Raw genomic sequence first — 8,874 nt, 5'->3', positions numbered from 1 at the left:
TTCAACAGTAATATACCCGAAACACTCAAGCAAAACTCACACGCAATCTCAAAACTGTCAAAAGTCACTAACCTGGCAGGTTGAAATTGTGGCAAATGTGTCTAAATTGTTGATCAGACATGTAGAATATTACCATCTGGTTGAATGATACAGCCATGAACATGTGGAGTCTGTGGTATTTCACTCACAGAGCAGCAATGAGGAGCAAGAACAACAGAAACAACCTCATAAATAAATATCTGTACATACAGGGTGAATGTCAGTGTGTTTCAAATGCCTCATCTCTTTCTTTTGCTAACGTGTTTCAGTGTCTTGTATGTTTTGCTTCCACTTATGCTAAAAACCTTGAAAAGATTTAGATATCCAGGCACCATCTTTTAAATGTCACATAAAAATAAAAGTTCATACAAGCATCTTATCAAGATGTGTCTGAGCCACTGCATGTTATATAAAGTTGATATTACAGCTGAGTCATCACGATAAGAGAATTAATAATGGCAGTCATTATTGATCTCTCCCTCTCATTGGCCTCATAAACAGCTATCTGGTACCAGCCCTGTGTGATATACCAAGGAAATAAAACACGGGGCAGAGATCAAAGATCCTAAAAGTCCACTGCTTACATCCTGCCGTGCCGTGCCGAGTTTTCTTTGACTGCCTGGAGAACTGAACCGGCCTCCCACTCGTTAAAACACACAGAAGAAGAACTGTGAAGAACATCAGAGGTTAAGATGCATTTTTTTTTCTCTGTGCTTATCCAGTAAAGTCAGAGGCCACATTCAGACATCTAAGAGGAGTCAATATCCTCTTCTCACTCAAAACACACATTTGTTTCCGTGAGGATCAAACCTCACCGGACACCAGATGTGAAGTGAGAAAACTGAAAATGTAACAAGTGAATGCTCTACTTTAAAGAAACATATCTGAAAAACGGTGCTGAAAACAGCGAGATGGAAAAAAAATCATGTTGGATGTTGTATCAGAAAGTTTCAGTAGAATAAGAAAACAAAGCTGTTCGAGCATTAGACAGCATGACATGTATGAGATGTGAGCAAGAACAGTCTGCCATCGAATCTACATTCCCTGCTTCATGAGGATTTATCCATTAGGCCACAGCAGCTTCAGTAATAGTAGAGAGACAAAGAGGGACATAAACAGCAGGCCTCAGGCATTATACAGCAAAGCACGGACAACACGGGAACAGAGGCAAAAGCATGCTGTAGAGGAGCAACAACACATAGATAACGACTAGTATGCGCATTATAAGGGTTCTGTGCACCAACACAAAACTCAAATGAGCATGAAATAGAACCAAGAACAACTCAAAAGAGCAAACAAAGGAATGCTCCACTGAAAGGCTAACAAAACTATACACACCAAACTAAATAAAACCAGGTCAACAAAGAGAACTAAACAGTTACATTGACAAAGCAAAGTGACGTATCCTTTAAAAACTGAATTGCCGCAACTTTGTTCATTCATTAAAAAGTTTCGAACACCGGGCTGAAAAGCAGTGGATCTTGGTGGCTCTTGGTTTGAAGTTACAGGCTGGTTTCACCTCTGGGTGTGGTCAGAAATGTGCTCTGTTGCACCTGTAACCATGAGGTGTGATGTTAAAGCCCTGTGGGTAAACACAAGGTGTTATGTTACTCTTTAATGCTTGATGAACATGTGAAAGGCGTTAAGACATATCCGTGACTCCACAGACTCAACAGTTATGCAACAAGAAAAACATACATAACATTTCTACCTCTGCTCCTCCCCACTCCAAATTTTCCCAAATGTCTTTTTTAGTACATTTACTAATGCTACACATATGTGGCTGGTTTTACACATTCAATTTAAGTGTAAAGTTAGACTCCCAAGCTCAGCTCAGTTGACCGTGCAGCTAGTGGCTCTGTTAGCTAACTTGAGTCTGCACTAAACGAGAGCTTGGAGCACAGGTTGCTGTTTGCACTGCAGGCGACACAACTGGGATCAGCAGTACCCCAGTGAAGACGGCCAAATGAGCAGGTAGAGAGCCCCCCACTGCCAAAATCCTGATAGCAGAGGATGGTTTCGATCCATCGACCTCTGGGTTATGGGCCCAGCACGCTTCCGCTGCGCCACTCTGCTGTCAACCACCCCAGATGGGACTCGAACCCACAATCCCTGGCTTAGGAGGCCAGTGCCTTATCCATTAGGCCACTGGGGCTTTGGTGCTGATGTTGAAAGAAAGACACACACAGCAGGAAGCAAACATGTCACAAGCAGCGCGAGACAAAGCAGTGACATAGTGAAGGAACAATGCACCCTGTCTGCAGCACAGACTGTTTTCACAGCACATAGTTTGGGGACATGCGTGGGTCCTCGCTGCCACGCCATGGGCGCATGATGACAGGGAGTCATCCTGAACCTTGTTGCTACACTGACGTGGAAATTTAATTTTGACTTTGAGGGAATCCAGTTGTTTTTGGAGCTTGACCTCGACAGGGCACTAAAAAGCATCTTTGTATTTTGTCTTCATTCAAGTGTGCATTAAATTGCTGGAGCTGTTCTTTAAGTTATTTAAATGTCTTTTATGGACTAGCAGCCGGCAGTACAACAGGGTCTGCAGTACAAGCCAGCAGACCCTGGAGGCTACTTCCACACGCTGCATACTGACAGTGTGACACCTCTTTAGCAACTCCTTAACATCTGGCTGGAATGTGTTTCAAACCACCTCCCATTTTTGTTGTTTTATGTGTAGTATTAAGGAATACAGTTTGTTTTAGTTGTATAATTTACATTTATTAATTAAATAAACCACAATGTGCATACATTATATCTGCTGCTTTGATTTTGGCCATTACTTTTTAAATACAGTTTTCTCACTATCTTTATGGCAGTGCAGCACTATTTTTGTTAATTGTCTTTTTCAAGCTGCAGCTGCTAATAGCAGAGGATGGTTTTGATCCATCAACCTCTGGGTTATGGGCCCAGCACACTTCCGCTGCTGCCCCTGATTTGTTTGGAGCAAACTTCAACAGGTATAGTCTCACACTCGGTTCCTTCTTGCTGTGTCTGTCAGAATGGATAAGGCACTGGCCTCCTGAGCCCTGTATTATGGTTTCAAGTCCCATTGGGGTGTGTTGACAACAGAGCAGAAGCATGCTGGGCCCATAACCCAGGGGTCGATGGATTGAAACCATCCTCTGCTATCTGGGTTTTTATTGGCAGCAGGGCACTGTCTTCCCCTGCCTTCTAACTGGAAATGGGACTTAACATGAGAATGGCTTCTCATGCTAGTGTGGCGATAAAAGAGAAAGAGGAGGGGGAGACAGGTGCAGTGCAGGTAAAAGTCTGTGTCCAGAAGAACAGGGAACAACTAGAATTATAAAAGGCGTGTTTAGTGTTCAGACAACAACTATCAAGTTTTGAACAGGTTTACTTTGGGTGATGCATGCAGCGAGATCAGTGGGTTAGCCAGCTATCTCTGGGCGTAGCTTGAGTTTTCCTTTGTCACAGGCCTTCTCAAAGTCCAGATCCCAGTCCGCATCTCAACCGAACAGCAAGCCAATCTGGACCCAGCCTGTATCATCAAGTGGCAGCCCATGAGTCACATCCAGCCCACCACATTCCCGTGTGGCCTGTAGAATAATGATCAATACATTGACTCTTTCACTGGCAGTTGAACTGTGGATTCTGTATTGGAAAAAGTACATAATTAACAGTTCACCTGTTCTGCACAAACAGATATTCACAGGGAATCACAAAGCTTGTCTATTAGTTGCAAGAGGCATCACTTGTGTTTATTTTCACTGGCCAATAAAAGTGAAATTATCTATCCACAGAAAAATTCTGACCCTTGGGCAAATGCACTTGAGGACCCCTGCCATACCTCATGTTATGAATAGGCTACAATATTACTGGTGTGTGTGAAGTGGCGAAGTAGTATTGGCCTCCTAAACCAGGGATCATGGGTTTGAGTCCCTTCAGAGGTGACTGACAGCAGAGTGGCGCAGCAGAAGCGTGCTGGGCCCATAACCCAGAGGTCGATGCATCGAAACCATCCTCTGCTATCAGGATTTTGGCAGCAGGGTGCTCTCTTCCCCTGCTGCCAACTGCATTTGCCCAAGGGTCAGAAATATTCTGTGGATAATTTAAATATCAATTTCAATAATCTCACTTTCTTACAAAATGAATGTTATTTTTATGAGTCTATACCAGTGTGAACAGACTACTAAAAAAAAAAACTATTCTTCTGGACTTAATTCAAAAGTTGGCCAATGGAAAAAACACAAGCCAGGCCTCTTGGATCTAGACAAGCTTTTTGATTCTCTTCTTGTGTTGAACAGGTGGTGCCAATAAACTCCTTACTCCTACTTTGAGTTAAATTGCCTGCATACTTGTTCTGTCACTGCGACAGGATGGGAATCATTAACTGCTTACTTGACATGTTATAGGAAGAGAGCCCCCCACTGCCAAAATCCTGATAGCAGAGGATGGTTTCGATCCATCGACCTCTGGGTTATGGGCCCAGCACGCTTCCGCTGCGCCACTCTGCTGTCAGTCACCCCAGATGGGACTCGAACCCACAATCCCTGGCTTAGGAGGCCTGTGCCTTATCCATTCTGACAGAGGCAGGGAAAAGGAACAAAGGTGAGACTGTACCTGTTGGAGTTTCTCCAAACAAATGGGGGGCAGCGTTTCACCAGAGTAACCATGAACTGATGCTTACTTTATTCTTTGCTTTAGTTTCTAGTTGCTGTTAGCTCAGTTAGCTGTAAAAATAAAGAAGTCTCTATGATACTGAGTACTCATTGTGCTTCCCATATTGTTGCTTTGTAATGAAACTCACTGTATGTTCAATTCAATTCAATTTATTTTGTATAGCGCCAAATCACAACAGAAGTTGTCTCAGGACACTTTCCATATAGAGCTGGTACAGACCAAGCTCTTTTATCTACAGAGAACCAACAATTCCCCCATGAACAAGCACTTGGCGACAGTGGCGAGGAAAAACTTCCTTTTAACAGGCAGAAACCTCGAGCAGAACCAGACTCTGGGTGGGCGGCCATCTGCCTCGACCGGTTGGGTGAGAGAGGAAGAGCAAGAGAGGGAGAGTGAGACAGACAGGGAGAGAGACAGACAGAGAAAGACAGACAGAGATGCAGTCAGAGAGAGACAGAGACAGAGACAGAGAGGCAGACATGCAGACACAGTAACAGTGACAGTGGATGTAATAACAGCAGTAGCAGTTGCAGTGGATGTCAGGCAGGGCCAAGGCAGGAGACGCAGCTGTAATCCACAATCCAGATTCAGCCACTGTGGAACCTGCGAGACGAAAAAGCACAGAGACGCCATGGTAGGACATGAAAGCGTGTAGATGGAGAGAAAGAGAGGGACAGAGGAGCTCGGTGTATCTTTGGAGGTCCCCCGACAGTCTAATCCTATAGCAGCATAACTAGGGGCTGGTCCAGGACCAGCCTGAGCCAGCCCTAACTATAAGCTTTATCAAAAAGGAGAGCTTTAAGCCTACTCTTTAAATGTATGTGTGCAGAAATGGTTATTTTAACAACTGTGAAGCCCCAAGGCACTGGCCTGCTGAGCCAGGGATTGTGGGTTCGAGTCCCATCTGGGGTGGTTGACAGCAGAGTGGCGCAGCGGAAGCGTGCTGGGCCCATAACCCAGAGGTCGATGGATCGAAACCATCCTCTGCTATCAGAGTTTTACTGGCAGCAGGGCACTGTCTAATGCTGCTTTGTAGTGTGTAAATGTAATCCAGCCATGATTGATGGTTCTCTTTCACTGAGCCAAACATCAGTAATCTTTGATAACAACTATCAAAAAGCTGTGGCTCTGTTAACTCTGGATTTTCTAATCCAGCTGTGAACACCCTCAGAAACAGAAACAGAGCAACATATTGAAAACCACACAATGTACATCTTGTATTGTTGCTTTGTAGTAGAACTCACTGTATGTCTGCAGAACTGTTCATTTTAAGCCGCAGCAGCCTAATGAATAAGGCACTGGCTTCCTAAACCAGGGATTTCTGGCCTGTTGACGCAGAGGTCGACGCATTGACACCACCCTCTGCTGTGTGTGTTTTACTGGCAGCAAGGCGCTCTGGTTTCTGACTCACACAGCAACGTGGGGTACTTTCCAAGCTTATTTGATATTTCCTCGATCCTTGCTTGAACCAGAAGTTGTTCTGGTCCACCAACTTGCAGCCCATCCCAAAAGCTCCACATACAAACTGCGTTTTAGTAGTCAGGAGTTTTTATATGTTTATATATACTATACTGAGGAACAGAATGAACTACTCAGGCCACTGCTATATAATGCCACAGTTGCCTCTCACAACATTTGTATTATAGGTGCTGTGAGTGTTTGCAATGCAGTGTCTTTTACTTGTAGCAGAGTGTTTCCACTGGCTAGTATTAATACTTTGAGTTAAATTGCCTGCATACTTGTTCTGTCACTGTGACTTGGTGACAGGATAGAAATCATTAACCACTTACTTGACTTGTTATAGGAAGAGAGCCCCCCACTGCCAAAATTCTGATAGCAGAGGATGGTTTCGATCCATCGACCTCTGGGTTATGGGCCCAGCACGCTTCCGCTGCGCCACTCTGCTGTCAATCACCCCAGATGGGACTCGAACCCACAATCCCTGGCTTAGGAGGCCAGTGCCTTATCCATTAGGCCACTGGGGCTTCAATACAACCAAAGAAAAGCACACAGCAGGAAGCAAACATGTCATTGCAAAGCACCAGAAGCGCTGGCAGCATGAGACAAAAGCAGTGACATGGTGAAGGAACAATGCACCCTGTCTGCAGCACAGACTGTTTTCACAGCATAGTTTGGGGACACGCGTGGGTCCTCACTGCCACGCCATGGGCGCATGATGACAGGAAGGTAGTGCCTCACAGCAAGAAGGTCGCAGGTTTGATTCCCAGGTCGGGACAGAATCAATTTTCTGTTGATGGCCTCTGTGAAGTTTGCATGTTCTTCCCGTGCATGCGTGGGTTTTCTCCAGGCCCTCCAGCTTCCTCCCACAGACCAAAAACATGCTCATTAGGTTGATTGGTGACTCTAAATTGCCCCTAGGTGTGAGTGGGAGTGTGAATGGTTGCGTGTATGTGTGCCTATGTGTATGTGCCCTGCGACCGGTCCAGGGTGTACCCCGCCTCTCGCTTAACCCCGAAAGGGATAAGCGGCATAGAAAATGGATGGATGGATGGACTTTGAGGGAATTTTGAGATCCAGTTGTTTTTGGAGCTTGACCTCGACAGGGCACTATGGGTGCAATGTGTAGTTTTGAATAACGTGATAATGGCCCTGATAGAAGAAGAAGAAGAAGAAGAAGAAGAAGAAGAAGAAGAAGAAGAAGAAGAAGAAGAAGAAGAAGAAGAAGAAGAGAGGCAGCTGATGAACAGCCTGTGGATACAGGTGATCCAGGATTACCAATGTTATACTCAGTGAAGCTAAGTAACGTAAACAAAGCCAGACTAAACTGAACCCTCACAGTGATACCACAGGATGCCACAGGATGAGGATCATTAACTCAGGCTGCATTACGCTGTTGACCCATTCGGAGTGACTAAGTTATAAGGGGAGAATTTTCTGTTGATGGCCTCTTTAGTGTTCTCTGTTATCTCCGGGTTCACATGGTCATTGATGCAGACGACAGTGAAGCACCACGATGAAGAAAACCAAGGCTTGGAACGTGGGATCATAACATGTGAAACGCAGATATGAGCGTGAACTTAGAAGTGACTCGTGGGGTTTCTCCATAATGTCATCATGAGTCATCATGTGAAAAAAATGGACAATCTGGTTCATCTGAGAAGCATTATATACCTGAACGATGGTCAGTGTACAAAATAGCTTATTTGTAAAAGGACATACAATAAGATGCGTCTTGACAATTACAGCAGTCAGATTCACTGAATGGAAAGATCGGTTCTCATGTAAGAATCTATAGAACGCACTGCTTCTTTAAGAAAGCCTGGTGTTTGTTCTGCTGAGTTAACCGGTATCTGCTCTTGCAGTGATAAAGCATGCCTCCCATTCAATCTCCTGTGGCGTAATCATAAATTAACAAGAATGACCCCTGACTGGGCTGAAATGGCTGACTTATCTAATCACATGCAGATACAAGACATAAATCACTCAGATAATACACATGGACAATTGTTTTGAGGAGAGTAAATATATTATTGTGATATATTATTGTATGCACAGCATTCGGTTTCTGTTTGTCTGAACTCTTATTTGTTTAGTGTCCTGTGTATATGTTTAGCATGCTGTATATACCTGTCAGTCAGACTGACATATGCAGTATGTTGGTTTCATTCAGAGCACATCTCTTCAAGGTGATCGACATTATAAATTAAAAAGCCATGACAACAACTACAAAACCAGTCAACTAATAAACCCTAAATCGTAAAACAAATAGGCTACATGTAGCATGGTCATCTCTAATTTACCACTTTTACATTACATTACCACATACATACATACATTTACCACTTCTGCTGCACGTGCTCTTTGGAACTTTGCCCTCTTCCTCCACAACAATGGCAACTTCATATCTAGATTTCTCTTCAAGTTCTTAAGATGCAGCAGTGCAGCCACAACACAGACAGAGACAGTTTCACCCTCAGACAGAGAGGACACTGAGAAGAAGGAGGAAGCACTATTTGTCTGCTCAGCCCGAAAATCCTCTCTGTGCTAGATTTGACTTTTCCACTCGGATCTGATGGAAAACAGCAGATTGAGTTTGAAGCCCGCGGACCGCTGCACACAGGGAGGATTAAGTCTTCTGAAAAGTGGATATGCCATCTTGTGATTGAAGGAACTTTTTTTTTTAATTTGGATGGAAGTCTGTCTTTACAAGTTGGATTTATT

At 44.2% G+C, this 8,874-nt stretch overlaps 3 non-coding genes across 3 annotated transcripts; 1 reads left to right on the top strand and 2 right to left on the bottom strand.

Annotated features, from left to right (window-relative positions):
- Positions 1 to 2,121: 2,121 nt before the first annotated feature.
- trnar-ccu (transfer RNA arginine (anticodon CCU)) lies at positions 2,122 to 2,194 on the bottom strand. The gene has a single exon. It is a non-coding gene; the product is annotated as a tRNA-Arg (tRNA).
- Positions 2,195 to 5,610: 3,416 nt separating this feature from the next.
- Positions 5,611 to 5,682, top strand: trnam-cau (transfer RNA methionine (anticodon CAU)). The gene has a single exon. It is a non-coding gene; the product is annotated as a tRNA-Met (tRNA).
- A 922-nt stretch (positions 5,683 to 6,604) lies between these two features.
- trnar-ccu (transfer RNA arginine (anticodon CCU)) lies at positions 6,605 to 6,677 on the bottom strand. The gene has a single exon. It is a non-coding gene; the product is annotated as a tRNA-Arg (tRNA).
- Between the last annotated feature and the right edge of the window lie 2,197 nt (positions 6,678 to 8,874).

This window comes from Chaetodon trifascialis, chromosome 8 (assembly GCF_039877785.1).
Source record: "Chaetodon trifascialis isolate fChaTrf1 chromosome 8, fChaTrf1.hap1, whole genome shotgun sequence".
Lineage (NCBI taxonomy): Eukaryota > Metazoa > Chordata > Actinopteri > Chaetodontiformes > Chaetodontidae > Chaetodon > Chaetodon trifascialis.
This window is presented reverse-complemented; position numbering and strand designations above follow the sequence as displayed.